The sequence below is a fragment of the Cetorhinus maximus genome, chromosome 13 (genome assembly GCF_964194155.1).
Source record: "Cetorhinus maximus chromosome 13, sCetMax3.hap1.1, whole genome shotgun sequence".
Classification (NCBI taxonomy): Eukaryota; Metazoa; Chordata; class Chondrichthyes; order Lamniformes; family Cetorhinidae; genus Cetorhinus; species Cetorhinus maximus.
In genome coordinates, this window is record NC_135891.1 from 9,345,009 (window position 1) to 9,363,213 (window position 18,205).

The 18,205-nt window shown below is 41.4% G+C and overlaps 1 protein-coding gene across 4 annotated transcripts in view; it reads right to left on the reverse strand.

Annotated features, from left to right (window-relative positions):
* The window catches only part of LOC144688402 (casein kinase II subunit alpha), an 82,907-nt gene extending 65,419 nt beyond the window's left edge, over positions 1–17,488 (reverse strand). Inside the window, exon 1 of one of the 4 annotated variants that reach the window (XM_078554892.1) lies at positions 17,171–17,488. The gene's annotated coding sequence lies outside the window, so the exon portion shown is untranslated. The remainder of the gene's footprint in view (positions 1–17,170) is intronic. The other 3 variants (XM_078554889.1, XM_078554891.1, XM_078554890.1) reach the window with 3 other exon arrangements.
* Between the last annotated feature and the right edge of the window lie 717 nt (positions 17,489–18,205).

The window sequence follows — 18,205 nt, forward strand, 5'->3', positions numbered from 1 at the left end:
ATCCAATTCCCTCGAATGCCTCGATTGAACCCACCTCCAACACACTCTCAGGCAGTATCTACGTCATCCAGATCTCCCATGATTTTGAATACCTCTGTCAACTCACTGTGTCAAAAAAGATTCTCATCTCACTTCTGGTTATTTTGCTAATTATCTTAAATCTCTGTTCTCTGGTTACCAACCGTCCTGCTAGCGGAAAGAATTTTTCCCCGCTTTATCAGAATCCCTCACTATTTTGAACACCTCATATAAAATCTGCCCTCAATCTTCTCTACTCTAAGAAGGAAAATCCCAGCTTCTCCAATATTTCCACATTATCCGCACCCTGGTATCATTCTAGCAAATCTCCTCTGCAGCCTTTTCAAAGCCCTGACATCCTAAATTGTGGTGCCCAGAATTAAAAGCAGTATTCCAGCTGCAGTGTCATCAATGATGTGTGGAGGTTTCGTGGTAACTCCCTTGGTTTTGCACTCCATACTCCTGCTTCGAAAGACGAGGGGAATTTTACAATCTATAATAGCCATTGTTGAAACAAATTGTAAATCTCAAATCTCACTTTTCCATTGGCGTAACCATTATCAATCACTAAATAAAACATTATGCTTTTACATGGTTTTCGATGCATCCAGAATTGTGGGGGGACAGTTCCTGCACAAGTACATCCTAAATGCCTTTGAAAGTCACTCCAACCTTACGCGACACTTGGTTTTTGGCCAATGTTCTGATTTCCCAGTCTGGTCGAACTGCAGAAGCATGGCAAAACAAAAACAAAAATACCTGGAAAAACTCAGCAGGTCTGGCAGCATCTGCGGAGAGGAGCACAGTTAACATTTCGAATTCTTCCCATGCAGAAGCATGGCAGTTCCCTATGTGATCACTGAGGTCACATGTCAAGTGGTCATCTCCAGTCATCTGAACACTGGCAGGATCGGAGAGCTTGTATTAGCCAGGGGAGGGAGGGGTGGAGGAGAGAGGCCAATGCACCCCAGCCATGTTTCTTCATTTCAGCTCTTCCTACAGAAACACTGTCTTTCAAAAATGCCAGGGGACATTTGGGGCAAGAAAGGGAATCGTGTGAAGAGGGGTTTGGGATAATTCGCCCAAATTCCTCCCTAGGTTAGTCACACCTGAAATGACCACTTCCATAGCCTAAGCATTTACAACACAGTTTGAAGCCAGTACAGGCATTCATTCCCATTCCTGGCTGATGGCGTAATGGGAATTTATGGCAGTGTCAAAGCATCAGAAGTGAGGGATGATGTTTCAGGAGGGGCATTTCTGACAACTGATCCAAGTATACAATCCTTCGGCAGCTCAATGTTAAGTTGAAAGAGTGAAAGTGAACAAAAAGCTGGTAATGATCTTGTTGTGTTCCAGTAAATTTATATGCTAGTGCCATCAAAGGGCAAGCATCCATGCTGCATCAACTGTTAGTATCGTATTAGCAGAAGTGCCCAATGAGACCATTTCAATGGCTCCCATAAAGCAGTTTTATATTGATAATGCATTACTGGCAGGCTCAGAAAACTCCAGCAGCCAATGGCACATTATAACATAATGAAAGCAACCTTTGTGCCTTCAAAAGTCCAGGACCCAACTTTTTGTTCATGCCCAGAGTGGAGTGGGCAAGAAGATGAAAACCTCTAACAACAGTCAGTGCACAAGTATATCAAAAAGATCAGTGTTTGGAAGTCACGGCTTACAATTTAAGCACCACTCTACCAGAAAGAGTCCCAGTTATATAAAAGTGCCCCAAGGTTTCAAATTGAAACATTGACAGCAGCTTGAATAGAGGCTCTAACCCAACATCAAGCAGTTGCTTAAATCTATACTGCATGCTTATACATGACTTTTCCCAATTTACAAAATAAAATGCTTAAATACAAATTATGGCCTTGTCAAAGTTGTTCAATCACAAATTTTATTTTGGGACAACTTAAAATAATAAACTTGACAAAAACAAAACAAAAATTGCTTTGTCTCTCTTGAAGAGCATGAAAGTAGAAAGGAAAATTTGCCAAATGCAAAAAACGTGAATGAGACATTCACTACACGAATAAGAAGATTACGGCAGTCTGGAAGCAACTTCATATGAAGAGGACCCTGTGCTAAAGGAGTGCCCAAACTATGGCCCACAGACCACATACAGCCTCCAATCTATAAACCCTGAAGATCAGGCAGCTCAGCCCCATTTTCTGTCTGTATCTATTTGGTTGTTCAGTTTCAATTTTGTAGGCCTGGAGGTTTGCGAATGACTGCTCTTCATGCTGTTTCCTCGTTGCTGGATAAATCCTGAAGATTCAGCACCTTATAATTGCAAACGAATGGGAACATTATTTAAACTTGAATATTGCTGAAAAAAGAGACATGTTGCTGATGCATTTTGTCTTGCACTCAACAGACAAACACAGAATGCCAAATTTCGAACAATCACGATTTATACTACAGGGGGAAAGGGTGCTGATTGGCTGGCAAGTTGACTCTGATTGGCCGAGGCATTGCCATGGCGGAAGCAACGGGGGAACTATAGGTAATTCAAAAAAGGCACAGGGCTTGAACATATTCCTTTTGTTTGCACAGAACAGATCCATATGTTTATGTTTGTAAACACCACTGGTAGCAGAAGGGTGGGTTCTCATTGATGCTGTGAGGTGCAAAAGCAAGAGTCTGGCATGTCTCCTCCAGAACCTGCAAATAGAGAGAGATGCCTTTTGTCCCTCTTGAAACAGTGCACAAAGTCCATCCTTGGGGAAATAGTGGCAGATAACAGATGCAGTAAATAACAAACAGCCAATGACAAACTATTTTATATTAGCACTGCACACCTGGAGCCTGTTCTAGAAATGTGACTGTATTATAGGAACTGTTCCTATTTACATTTGCTTTTGTGTGCAAGAGCTGACCATTGCATGCACTTTCGGGACACATTTATACAATGCATGTGGGTCAGTGCCTCATTATGCAAACAAATGTCCACGACACAGCAGCACTTTAGGTGCCAATGACTGTAGTATCAGCCCCTCTGGCACCTCAATCTCATATTGGCATGAAAAATAACTCCAACCAAAATACATTTCATTTTACAATTTGGAAACAGTGCTGCACAAGTCCATCTTAAAACTCATGACAGATTGGGTGTCACTCAACTCCTCCACTGAACTGAGTGAGATCAGCAGCACAAATATGCCAACATACAGTGCACCCTTTAATCAAGTTTCTTGTCCAATTAGTGTGCATATTCTGCAGCTAATTCTTTATACCAGTAGGACTCAAGCTAGAAAATTCATGATCAGGTAGACTATAGTCAGGATGCAATCTCAAAAGGTACTAGTGTGAATTAGAATTATGTGTATTTTACTTTATGCCTCCAATAATCTATTGGTATGAACAAAAATATCATGAAGCTGGCAATAAAAATGTCATGTACAATTTCAAATGTTAACACCTAGAATACGTCTTCACATTGCAATGCCGAAACTAGAAATTTGCCAAATATCCAAAACATGCATCAGCCAGCAAGCCACAGCATCCATAATGTTCAAGGCTGTCCAAATTTGTCAAAGGTGTAAAATGTGGCACTCAAGGCACCAAATATTCATTCAGGATACAAGTTGAGAAATAACTGGTTTGTCATTTGGTAACCACGGGTGGCGCAACTTGTGTTGCATTACATGAGCAACACTACTTATTGTGAAGTCCTCTACACACTTCTGCTCTCACGCTTCCCCTCCCTCCCAGAACCACAACAGGGTCCCCTTGTCTTCACCATCTACCAGCCTCCGTATTCAATGGCTCACCCTCCACTACCTCTACCCTGATGCCACCACCAAACACATCTTCCCCTCCCTTTCAGCTTCCGAAGGGACCACTCCATCCATGACATCCTGGTCCAATCACCCCCAATAGACGTCTCCTTCCCATGGCACCTTTCCGTCCAAGTGCAAGAGATGCAGCACCCGCCCTTTTACCTCCTCCCATTTCATCATCCAAGGCCTCAAACATTCCTTCCAGATGAAACAGCAATTTATTTGTACTTCTTTCAATTTAGCATACTGTAATTGCAGCTCAGAATGCAGACTGCACTATACTGGGGACAGAAAAAACAGATTGGGTGACCACTTTGCAGAACACTGCAACTCAGTCCGCAAGTGTGACCCTGAGCTTCCCATCAGTTAATTTCTCACTTTGCTGTCATGCTGACTTGTACTCTTTGAACTTGCTTAAAATCTGTTACATTTTTAACTTTTTCCAATTCTGATGAAATCATCAACCTGAAACAACTGTTTCTCTCTCCACAATGCTGAGTGTTTCCAGCATTCAGTTTTTATTTTAGGTTCCAGCATCCACCATATTTTGCACTTGTTCTACTTGTGATTTACTTTTCATAGATTACTGTCCTCTGACATGCTTCCTCCATGTATCTTTGTTAAATAGTTAAAGAATCTTATACAATTCCATACAAATTAAGATTTCAGTTGTTTATATAGCTGCAGGACCTGGAGCTGTACAATTCAGCCACATTATGCTGCACTTAACCAGTTTCAACATAAAAATCACATAATTTATCTCCCAATCTGCTCTGGATTCACAAATCTCTGAACTCAAGCCAGATCGTAAAAATAGAAACTGTGCAATGTTATTAAACACAAAACAACCCTATTTTGTAAATGACGTTTAGGAAAGAGAGGCAATTTTCAGAAGCTATTGCTTAGTAAGTACCACCGAAGTGTATATGTATAAAATTTTTGACAATGGCTCTTTAAATCACACGCCTTGAAAATGAAACCCAAGCTGAAATCCTAAAATCAACTCCTAAATGAGAGAACAGCCAGTCTCAAGTATTGCTGTTTGCCATAACAGTGTGGCACCATGCAATCAGAGAATGGCCAGCAACTGTAAGTGTCAAAAATAAAAACAAAAAGCTAAAAGCTACTGCGGATGCTGGAAATCCAAAACAAAAACAGAATTACCTGGAAAAACTCAGCAGGTCTGGCAGCATCGGTGGAGAAGAAATCAGTCAACGTTTCGAGTCTTCATGACCCTTCGGCAGAACTGAAGCATAGATAGGAGAAAGATGAAATATAAGCTGGTTTAAGGTGGGGGGGGGGCGGGGGGAGAGAGAGAAGTTGAGGGTGTGGTGATTGTAAGTGTCAAGTTGGCGGCTTTTTTTATTTAAGTAACAGTTTAGCCCTTTCCACTTAATCTTGATGCCACAAAGCATCGTAAGTTAACACTGGCTCTTTTTTCACAAGAAGTCATCTTGAAAATGCGATTCTCCAACTCCAAGATGTCTACATCTAAAAAATGCAGCAAGTGTCAAGAAAAGCAGAAGAATGAGAATACAGATGAACTTTTCTATGGTGAAAGAAAGAAAACACATTTTTAGAAATGTAAATGCTTCAAATGCTGAACATCTGAAATGAAAGTAGTAAATAATGGAAAACCAGTATATCTGTCGGTATCTGAAAAATAGAACTTTAATGTTCCAGCTTTGAAAAAAGTCCCCCGCTCCCAGAATGTTCATCTATGTCTTCCAGATGCTAAAACCTGCATATTCCAATTTTTACTTAAAAAGGACTATTCACTAAATGGAGCTAATATTCAATCAAAATTATGGTTTGGTCAAGTATAGTCTCAGTAACAGTAAAACAGTTATAAAAACTACAATGACTTAAGATTGTGCAGAGAGAAATCAAGCATCTCAATAAAACTGGGTTTTGCATTAAGCTAGTGTATGCCTATATTCCACAACCTGGGTTTTCCGGTTTGCCCAGCCACCAATTTTTCGCTGAACGTGGGGAAAAATCAGCAGGCTGACAAGTGCAGAGGAAGCTGATCGAAAAACCCTAAACTCTGCCAAACTTTTTAAAATTCAGATTGTTACAAAGGAGGATTTAAATTCGAATATAAACAAAACAACTCGTGTTAAGGCGGAGGGTTCACTCTCCCAAATCCCCAAGATCGAGATCTTGGCACCCAGGGAGATCGAGTGGAAGCTGGTCTCAAATCAACTATGTCGGGAGAACCTGCAACCCAGCGTTCCACAGGCCATCAGTCAGTTCAAAACCACCAGTGCAGACCTTGCCTACCTGCTCATTAGGGTAGTGAATGTCCTCACATTAAGGGTGGGAGAAAGAAAGAGGAGGCAAAAACTAGCTACTCCTTGACACAAATCCATTTTCACAGAATGGTACAATATCAAACTTAGCAACTGTAATAATTTCTCTACTTCTCAAGGACTGGTTGTTCACAAAAGTTCCATCTCCCTGACTAACAACTTCTCACTAAACTTTTAATCCTGAAAAAGTTAAATTGCAAAATAAACATACACCAGGTCAAAACTACTGTATCACATTTACACCAAAACGTTTTTTTAAACTTGAGGGGCAGCACGAATTTAATGATCACAGACCTAGTTTTGCTTTAGGAAACTACAACAACTGCAGAATGACCTTCCACAGCCACAATGACGGTTACGATTATTACTAAATTTTAAACCTAAATTTAAAGGCTTGCATTTCGATTGCACCTTTCACAACCTCAGAACATCCCAAAGCCTTTTACAGTCAATTAAGTAATTTTGAAATAGTCATTGTTGCAATGCAGTGAAACACAACTGCCAAAATACACACAGAAAGGCCCTACAAACAGCAGTGGAATGCATGACCAATTGTGTGTTTTAAGTGACATTGGAGAGGGGCAAATCAATACGAACCACAACACCAGGAGAATTCCACTCCCCTTCTTTTTCCAATAGCGCCATGGGATTCTTTTTATGTCCATCTGTGGGGGTAGACAGGACTTCTATCTAACATCTCACCTGAATGACAACATCTCTGACAGTGCAGTATATACTCAGTAATGCAATGAATTGCCAGTCTGGATTATGTGCTCAAGTCCCTGGAGTGGGGTTTGCACCCATGGTTATCTGACTCAGAGGCCAAGGTTGACACCATCATGTAATTTACATTCCAGTCGCAAAAGCCGCGATCAGATTTTGGAAGCTGAAACAACCAAATCCATTCAGACTTCCTTTCCCAAATTCCAGGGTATCCTTTTGAATTTTAGGAATGGAATAAAAGTTATTTGAATTCTGAGGTCCATTGCTAGATAGCTCTAGCTTGTTTTGTAAATATTTAAATTTAAATGCAGTAATTGGCCAATGAATGTCACTCTCGCCTTTGAGCCAGAAGGCTCAAGACTTACTCCAGAACTCAAGCACATAACCTACTGAAGTACCAAGGGGATGCTACACTGTCAGAGGTGTTTTGTTTAAGGATGAGACATTGAACGGTAATGGGACAAGTTGAAGAGCAGGGAATTTCTCCCAGTGCACTCGACAACATTTGTTCCTTAAGCAAAACCACCAAAAAACACAGCAATTTGGTCATTTTATTTCATCTGATGTTTATGGGATGTTGCAGCTCACAATCTGCCTGATGTGCTTGCCAATTTTTTAACAAAATTTTACTAGATATGTGGGTGTCATGGGCAAGGGCATCATTTCTTTCCCATCTCTAATTGCCCTACTAACTAGTTAGTTGGATCATTTCGGAGGGCAGGTAAGAGGCAATCACACTGCTGTGGGTGTGGAGCCACATAAAAGCCAAACAAGAAAAGGATGACAGATTTTCTTCCCTCAAGGAGATTAGGGAATCAGATGGGTTTGATGCCAATCCTGTAGTTTTATGGCCAGAATTATTGATACTAGCTTTTAATTCCAGAGTTAATGCATTAATTGAATTCAAATGCCCCAGCGGCCATGATGAGATCTGAACTCGTGTCTCCAGATCATCAGTGTGGACCTCTCAATTACAACTGCAGTAACATAAATTCTATGCTGCCATACCACTGTAGCAGGTGACTACTTTTCAAATGTAATCAATTGGCTGTGGAGCACCCGAGATCATCCAAAAGATGTGGAAGAACTAGGATTTGTATAGTGCCTTTCATGATCTCAGGATGTTCCAAAAACACCTTACAACCAATAAAGTACTTTTGAATTGTAATCACTATCACAATGTAGAAGTGCTATAAGTTCTCTTAGTGACATCTAATAACACATAAGTCCTGCAACTGAATGGATCTTAGTCTAACTGGAGCTACAACTGTACACTGAAGATTTTGCCTAGAATTCAAGGAAGTTTGAGCTCCCCAAATGCAGTTAACGGCAATGGCATATGGCCATACACGTCAAAAATGCTAGGGTACACCCCTGGTTTTTGATGATGTGAGGTCAGCGTGTCCTCAGGCTTGGGGAAGAGAAGGAAAAATAATTATTTACCTTCTCCTCTGTTCTTAACAGGCTTATATCAAAATATCATCACCTATCTGTAAAAGAAGTCTTGTATCTGCTGTGCACGGTCATATTCCAGAAGTCATGCTTCAGAGAATTAAAATATATACACTGCACTCTTAATTTGAAGTGCAAATCAAATTTTCTGGTTATGACGGTTACAGTCTAAATTCTGCCATGTTATTTATATTGCTTATTAATTTTCTTAACACGTAAAACAATTAAATTATGAGCACTACTAGCTGCCATTTCATACTGGTTTCTTCTGACATGGAGTTGGGAAATTTGCAAGCTATTCTTATGTGCAAATTTCCTTCACCAGGAATAGTGACATCTTGCCGAACTAAGATTTTACAGCAATGAGACTCTGCAACCTTAAAAGCTGAAGCCACCTTAAGTAGAGCTCTAGTTTAGCAGCAGAAAGTGTCAAGAAAACAAGAAATTGTAACATTTTTCTTCTGTTAATAAACCTGCCATATTTCTTATGTACTGGAAGACAGGCTGTTGGGGGTGTAGATACGGTAATTGCAGTAAGAGCTAGAGTGACTGCAAGAGTCGAAAACCAACAGTAAGTAGTGCTTTTGATATTTAATGAACCAAGAGGAACTTCAATCAGAGTTTTATATAATAACAGGAGTAGTTTTGAATCGAGTTGTTTTAGTTCACTGGGGGGAGGGGGGATATATATGCAGGTTGTAAAAGGTAAGTAACTAAGGTGAAAATAGGTTTTTTAAAAAACATAAACTTTCCCTAAGAGCCATAGTAAAGAAGAGTCTAATCAAGTCTGGGAAGAAAGCATTTCTAAAGAGACTAGTTGAGACAATAGAGAGATCAAAAGGAAGGAATGCATTTAAGGAAATACTGAGGCCTATGTGGGGGGTAGCTGTTTAGATCTCCCAGAAGACAGTAGGATAGCTGGTCAGAACTCCCAGAAGAGTGTGTGAATAAGGCAGGTCGGGAGAACCAGTTGCTGTCAGCCTCAGAGGACAGTCTAAGGAAAACAGGCACTGTGTGGTAAAAATTACTGGAATTCTCTAGATTTTGAAATCCATATGGATAGTTGCTGAACAGAAAAGGGGACTGTTAGCTCTGAAGGTAGTTAAGATCATGTTGGACTGTTCTAAAGTACTGTTTACGAAGCCATTCTTGTGCTTAAGCGTAATTGCATTGTTTTTTGCTCTATCTTCTTTTAATAAACGTTTACTATATCACCACAGGTAGCTGGGGACATCACTGCCTGATTTCAGAACCTCTCACCATACCATACAAATGGCAAAGGCTGTTTTGGCAGCTGTTTCAAGTTTCCCGCTGGGATTTGGGCAGCTCGGCATTTACCATCAGCCGTGCCATAACAAACGTGTGACATGCACGTCAGTATAAAACAGAAACTTATATAAGGGTGCACAATATTTATTAGTTATTTTATTGCATCTATTATTAGTGGAGATGGTGATAATCAATTTTCTTATGTTGGTAGATTGTGTCATATTTCCAACATGAATCATGCACAATGGCATTAACATTGAATGATTAATATTTATTAATCATGCAAGATTACTGGCTGATAATTCATATATACAGCAGCAGTTACCTGTAAGTGAATTTAAAGTAGTAATCTGCCACAGTTCTGATCAATGAATGGCTCAATTTACTTGCACATCAGTTAATCCATAGATTACATATGTAGCCACAAACATTGAACAGCCCTGTTCGATTCCGAGCATTCAACCCAAAATTCCCATTGCAATTAGGAAATGTTGCTAAATGTTGCTACTAACATTTATAATCACTATAAATCTTAAATTATATTTAAAACATGGTTAACGATTGAAACTGTTACTATAACGCATACACCCCATATCATAATTAAAGAAAAGCCCAATTACTATTCTAAAGCAAAACCACAGCATATTCTTAAAATTTTCCAAAAAATAGAATAAATCAGTCCAAATGTTAATGTTTTCAATGCAATAACATTTAATTTCCATTTAATGTATTCCCCTCCCCATAAAAACCTATTTTATTCAAAAGCTACATTCTTAAGCCTCACTGCAGTGAGCAGGATAAAATCCTTCATTTTGCACAACCCAAGTGAAATTCCAAAATATTATGCCTTATTCCCAACCATACTGCAAACCTAATCAATAAATCAAGTCAATTCTGATTTATATTATCTTTTTTGCATACTAATCTGTGGGATTTCATCCTCTCCAGCTTGTTAAAATACAAAGCCCCACTACAAAGGATGCGTTCAAATGTCTACCACTCATTTGCAGGCACTCATCATTGCAACACAAAAACCCATTTAAAAATAGATAATTTAAGAGATGTGGCATTAAAAGAGGTCACCATTGTGAAGCCACCTACTGAAAGTAGTACTGACAAATATTTCACACACTAGCCAGAAAAACTAAATCCAGATTTAATCACCAGGCCTGCGAGAAGTCCACAGATAGCAGTCCACTGCTGAAACTTGGTTTCCCAGACTTGGAAATAGGTTCCGGGGAGATTACAATTTCTCCAGAGATTAAACCTCATAAATTGGAGACTGGTACTAAAATGTTTAAAGTACGTTAGCAAATGCAGAGAATGAAATAGCACAGGAGACTGTCATTCAGCCATCATGCTGTATCATTGAAAGTGCAGCCTCTTCGAATGAGCAGCCCAATTAGTCCAAATCTCCCTTCTTTTTCCCTACAGCTGTGTAAATTTTTATCTTCAGTATTTGTCCTATTCTGTTTTGAAAATTATGATTGAATCTGCTTACCGGCAGTACATTCCAGATCATATAGCGTATAAAAAAGTCCTCATGCTGCCTCTGATTCTTTTGCCAAGTATGGTAAGTCTGTGTCCTTGGGTTACAACCCCTCGGGAAACTGCTTCTCCTTATTTACTCTATGATTTTGAATACCTCTATCAAATCTCTCTCAGCCTCTTCTGTTCTAAGGAGAGCAACCACAGCTTCTCTAGTCTCCTCTTTTAACTGAAGTCTTTCATTCTTGGTAAAATTCTCATAAATCTCCTCTGCATCCCTGAGGCTCTGACATCCTTCCTAAAGTGTGATGCCCAGAATTGAACACAACAATCCAGCTGAGGCCTAACTAGTGTTTCATAATGGTTCAACACGCCATCCTTGACGCTTTTGTACACTATGGCTCTTACTAAAGCCAAGGATCGATCCCCTTTTAACAATTTTCTCAGTGTCCTGCCACCTTCAGAGACTTGTGTATGTACACTTCCAGATCTCTTCCCACACCCCTTTTAAAATTGCACCAGTTAGTTTATACTGCGCCTCTCCATTTTTCCTACCATCAGAAAATTTCATCTGCTGCATATTTGCCCATCTCACCGGTCTATCAATGAGATAGGAGTAGAACCTGGTCCGCCATTCAATACCATCACAGTTGAGCTTCTGTAATTTCCTGCCTACTCTCCATATCCTTTGATTCCCCGAGACCCCAAAAATCTGTCTATCTCAGCCATAAATATATTCGACAACAGAGCACCTACAACTCTTTGGGGTAGAGAATTCCGAAGATTCACAACCATTTGAGTGAAGAAATTCCTCCTCATCTCAGTCCTATACGATCGTCCCTTTATCCTGAGACTGTATCCCATGTTTTAGGTTTTCCAGCCATGGCAAGCAACCTCTCAATATCTACCCTGTCAAGCCCCTTCAGAATCATGTATGTTTCAACAAGATCACCTTTCATTCTTCTAAACTTCAGAAAGTATAGGTCCTATTTACTCAGCCTATCATAGGATAACCATCTCATCCCAGGAACCAATGTGGTGAACTTTCGATATACCACCCCCATTCCAAGTATGTCCTTCCTTACTCAATGCTTACCACATTTCAGAGTTTCATGTCGTCTGCAAACTTTGAAATTATGCCCTGTACTCAAGACAAAGTCATTAATGCAAGGGGGCAGCATTTCCAACAGCAACACATGGGCAATATCACTGGGCAATATGTCTCCCTCCAGTCTGAAAATTAACCACTTACCCAGCAAGTCAGCCGTGGTTCAGATGATAGCACTCTCATCTGAGTCACAAGGCTCCAAGTTCAAGTCCCAATCCAGGGCTCAAGTACAAAAATCAAGACTGACTCTCCAGTGCAGTGCTGAGGGAATGCTGCACAATCAGAGTGCTGTCATTCAGTTGAGATGTTAAACTGAAGCCCCAACAGCCCTTGCGGGTGGATGTAAAAATTTCCATGACAATATTTTGGAAAAGATGAGGGGAGTTATCTCCAGTGTTCTGGTCATTATTTACCCTTCAGTCGACATCACAAAAACTGATTATCTGGTCATTATCATATTGCTGTTTGTTGTGTGCAAATTGGCTGCTTCATTCCTTACAACAGCGACTACACTTCAAAAACTACTTCATTCACTGTAAAGCACTTTGAGACATCTAGTGGTCATCAAAAGCACTACATAACTGCAAGTCTTTCTTTTTAGCACTGCTTTTTGTCTCAATTTCATACTCTCATGCCTCTTTAAATTCATAAGCTTCAAATTTGCTCACAAGTCTGTTACATGGTGCTTTATCAAAAACCTTTTGAAAGTTCATAAATACAACATCAACTACATTACCCTCATCAATCCTCGCCGTCATTTCAAGTGACAAATTTCTCCAGAAGTTGGGGATTAACTGCCAGCCCAGGATTCAGGTCAGGAAAGCAGACTCAGGCTTACTAAAGGATCAAACAGAGAATGCTGGAAAAACAAAGTCCACCAGAATCAAAAAAGCAGGTTCATGTTTCAGGATAAGAGATATTTGTATTTTCTCTTTTTAGATGTTGACGGGCCTGCTCAATATTTCCAGCATTTTGAGTTTTTGTTCTACATTTTCAGAGTTTATTTTTATGCTTACTCATCAGTGGGTCGCTATTGATCTGTGCACGAAAATAAACCAATTTTAAATTGAGAAATTCATCTTTAGAATTAAAATATTCAACAGGAACCAATTTATCAATTTTGTGTGTGTGTGTATTATATAAATATATAAAATACATATCCATGGTGAACAATATATAATGTCCAGCCCCTCTGCATGCCAATCATTTCTAGTATGTTAGCTCTAACATTCACACCAGCAGTTCAGCTCCCTCTTTACCATATACAATGCAAACTGCTGCTGTTAATTTGAAGTCAAAGTTTTGCATTAAAATAATCTAAATTATCAAAGTGAATTAAGCAACTTGGAATTAGTTGACACAAAGAGCGATCATGCTCATCGCTGTGCGTGACCTGGATCATGTACGGGTAACAAGACTAGCCAGAGGAGAGCTGCACGGGAATTTCTGGAGACAAAAACTTTATATACTTACTTTAAAGAGAACACCTTGAAACTCAAGCCAAGGGAAAATAAAAAAAAAACACAATACTCTCAATTTGTAAAGTAATTTTGTGCCACTCCTCTGCAAATCCATAGGGGTCAACATCCTGCACCTGGTTTCCAATACCGGGGTTAATACCCGATCTTCTTCCCACTGCTTCAAAAAATTCCTCACCAAATTGTTCCAAAATCCCTCAGACCCCTAAAAGGTTAAAGCTCATTGGCAGTCCAGATTATAAATTTACAGATCACAGGCCAATACATTTTTAAAATACATCTCTGCCAGACTATTGCATTTTGACTTTTACCATGAAGAAAACTATTCCTGGTGGAGACTTTTTCCTCAAATCTTAACTTCAGATCATAAAATAGAAACAACTCTTCTCTTGTTTCTCCTCCACTCTGCATCAACATGTAAGGCCATAGTTTGTTTTTCCTCTTCCACCTTTTCCCTCTCAATGAATGACTGTCTAAACCTGCAATCAGGCAAAAGCCTAAGCCTCAGGTGAATTATGAGGTACTAATGCATTGTGGGGGCCAGAGTTGGTGCCAGAGTCAGGCAGCTAGGGTTACCTGGAAGGCTAATAAATAATTACCCTATCGCACTCAGCACTCCACCCCTAAGAGAAGACTGAATTCTCCAATCAAGAAGAGTAGGAGGGCATTGCAAAAAAAATGTTCCCTTGTGTCACCTCATCCTCAAGGAAGGGAAAAATCTATTAAGGGGGATTTATTACTGTAAATTCTCCCTACAATTTATCTGCAGGAAGTGGGGCTATTAGAATCACCTCTTGATCTTCAAAACGGGGCAGATATTACAATTAACACACTCCCAACATCTCATAGGACCATGAGAATCACCTCACCTTCAACAACCGGACAGTGCACGAGGAGGCTCTTAGAATACACCCCCTACCCTCGCCCAGTACGAGGGGTTACCACAAATGCCCCCTTGCCCATTACATGGCATTATCACAAATATCCCCTTCCCCCAGTACACGAGGAGCTAACACAAATTCCACCTCCCCCGGTATGAGGGGTAATCACTAATACCCCACCTTGCCCAGTACATGCGTTATCACAAATACCCCCTCCCAGTACATGACGAGTTACCACTAATACCTTACCCCCAGTACAAGTTATCACAAATACCCCCTCCCCAGTACGAGATGTTATCACATATATCCCCTCCCCAGTACATGAGGAGTTATCACTAATACCTCCTCGCCAGTTCAAGGGGTTATCACTACTACCTCCTCCCCAGTACATGAGGGGTTACCACTAATATCCCCACCGTAGTACATGAGGAGTTACCACTAATACCCCCTCCTCAGTATGAGGAGTTTCCATTAATATCCCACCCAGTGCATGAGGAGTTATGATTGCTCCTATCCGCAGATGCTGCCAGACCTGCTGAGTTTTTCCAGGTATTTTTGTTTTTGTTTTATGATTAATACCCCCTCCCCCAGTATAAGAGTTGTCACTAATACTCCCTCCCCCAGTCCATGAAGAGCTATCACTAATACCCCCTCCTGCAGTGTATGAGGAGTTACCACTAATACCCCCTGCCCAGTACATGAGTTATGAGTAATACCCCCTCCCCCAGTAAATGGAGTTATCACTAATGCCCCCTCCTGCAGTGCATGAGTTTCCACTAATACCCCCTGCCCAGTACATGAGTTGAGTAATACCCCCTCCCCCAGTACATGGAGTTATCACTAATGCCCCCTCCCGCAGTGCATGAGTTTCCACTAATACCCCCTGCCCAGTACAAGAGGAGTTACGACTAATATCCCTTCCCCAGTACAATTATACCCTCTCCCCAGGACATGAGTTACAATTAATACCCCCTCCCAAGTACATGAGGAGTTATGATTAATAACTCCATGTGCTAGGAGAGGGGATATCACTAATACGCCTTCAGCCAGTACAAGAAGTTACCACTCATATCCCCTCCACAGTACGAGGTTACCACGAATAGCCCCTCCCCAGTACATGAGGAGTTACCACTAATACCCCCTCCCCAGTACATAAGGGGTTATGACTAATACCCCCTCCCCAGTACAAGGAGTTACCACTCATATCCCCTCCCCAATACGAATTATCACTGATACACGCTGCCCCCCAATGAGGGTTATCAAATATACCCCCTCCCCAGTGCACGAGGAGTTATCACGAATAGCCCCTCACCAGTACGAGGGGTTACCTCTGATACCACCTCTCCAGTACGAGGGGTTATGACTAATACCTCCTCCCCCGGTACATGACGAGTTATCACTATCTTCCCCTCCCCCAGTACATGGAGTCATCACTAATACCCCTCCCCCAGTAGAGTCACTAATAACTCCATGTACTGGGGGATGTGGTATTAGTGATACCCCCTCCCGCAGCACATGGAGTTATTAGTGATAACTCAAGTACTGGGGGAGGGGGTATTAGTGGTACCTCATGTACTGGGAGGGGGTATTAGTGGTAACTCATGTATTGGTGAGGGGCTATTAGTGATAACTCATGTACTGGGGGAGATATATGTGGCATATATGATACCCCCTCCCCAGTACATGGAGTTAACACTAACTACCCCTTGTGCACTGGGGGAGGGGTTATCACTAATACCCCCCTCTCCAGTACATGACAAGTTACCACTAATACCCCCTCTCCAGTTCTAGTTATCACTAATACCCCCTCCCCTAGTACGAGAGGTTATCACAAATACCCCACCAGTACAAGGGATTAGCACTAATACCCCCTCCCAAGTACGAGGGATTATCACAAATACCCCCTCCTCAGTACGAGGGATTATCACAAATACCCCCTCCTCAGTACGAGGGATTATCACAAATACCCCCTCCCCAGCACGAGGGGTTATCACAAATACCCCTTCCCGAGCACGAGGGGTTATCACAAATACCCCCTCCCCAATACATTAAGGGTTATCACAAATAACCCCTCCCCCAGTACATGAAGGATTATCACAAATACCCCCTCCCCCAGTACATGAAGGGTTATCACAAATACCCCCTCCCCAGCACAAGGGGTTATCACAAATATCCCCTCCCCCAATACATGAAGGGTTATCACAAATACCCCCTCCCCAGTACATGAGGGGTTATCAGAAATACCTCCTCCCCAGTACATGAGTGATCACAAATACCCCCTCCCCACATGAGGGGCGATCACAAATACCCCCTCCCCAGTACATAAGGGGTGATCACAAATACCCCCTCCCCAGTACATGAGGGGTGATCACAAATACCCCCTCCCCAGCACATGAGGGGTGATCACAAATACCCCCTCCCCCAGCACGAGGGGTGATCACAAATACCCCCTCCCCAGCACATGAGGGGTGATCCCAAATACCCCCTCCCCCAATGCATGCGTGATTATAATGGACCCCTCCCCCCACCCTCAGGGGGCAGTACTAATCCCCCTCCCCCCCCCCCACCGCCCCCCCCCACCCCGGCGGGTATTATACCCCCCTCCCCAACCCCCAGCAGCACAGAACCACAACCATTAACACCGCCCGCTTACCTGGCCTGAATCCTGGCAGCGGGGACTTGTTTTCTCTCTCTCTCTCTGGGAGGAATTGTTTGCTTTCGGGTGTGTGTGTGTGAGGGGCTTTTTTTTTTGTAAATTATTTTTTTTCCCTCTCTTGTTGGTTTGTTTGTTTCCTTCCTTCTCCTCTCGCTCCCTCTCTTTTTGTTTTTTTTTTGGTTTTGGATATGTGTATATGTGTGTGTGTGAACCTTCTCTCTTCCCTTTAAGTCCGAGCCGCCGGACTCGGCGCTGGAAACGCTCCGACTCCCAACAATATGGCGGCGCCGCGCTTCCCCCGCCAGCCCCGCGCCACAACGAGGCTGCGCCGGCCGGTGCTCCGCTCAACACCGTCCGGGGGAAACACACCAACTGTGCAGGGAGCGCCGGGGAACGCTAAACGTGTTGCACCGGGTAGGCAGTGAGGGCTGATGTGGCTTTCCTACCAGCTGGTCACAACTTTTACACTGAAACTTCTCTTTTCACACAATTCTCAAATTATTAAACCTCCTTTCCTACCAGTCTCAATTGGGTGGATTATCATACCTCTTTTTTATACAATATAAGTACATTCTCAAATTATTAAACCTCCTTTCCTACCAGTCTCAAATGGGTGGATTATCATACCTCTTTTTTATACAATATAAGTACATTCTCAAATTATTAAACCTCTCCTTTCCTACCAGTCTCAATTGGGTGGATTATCATACCTCTTTTTTATACAATAAAAGTACATTCTCAAATTATTAAACCTATCCTTTCCTACCAGTCTCAATTGGGTGGATTATCATACCTCTCTTTTCACACAATAAAAATACATTCTCAAATTATTAAACCTCTCCTTTCCTCCCAGTCTCAATTGGGTAGATTATCATACCTCTCTTATGCAATAAAAATGCACTCTTGATTTATTAAATTATTAATTTATATAATAGAAGCACACTCTCAATTCCCCCCAATTGTTACACCACTCATTTTATATAATAAAAATACATTCTCAAAACTCCATAAATTGTTAAACTCCACTTTTTA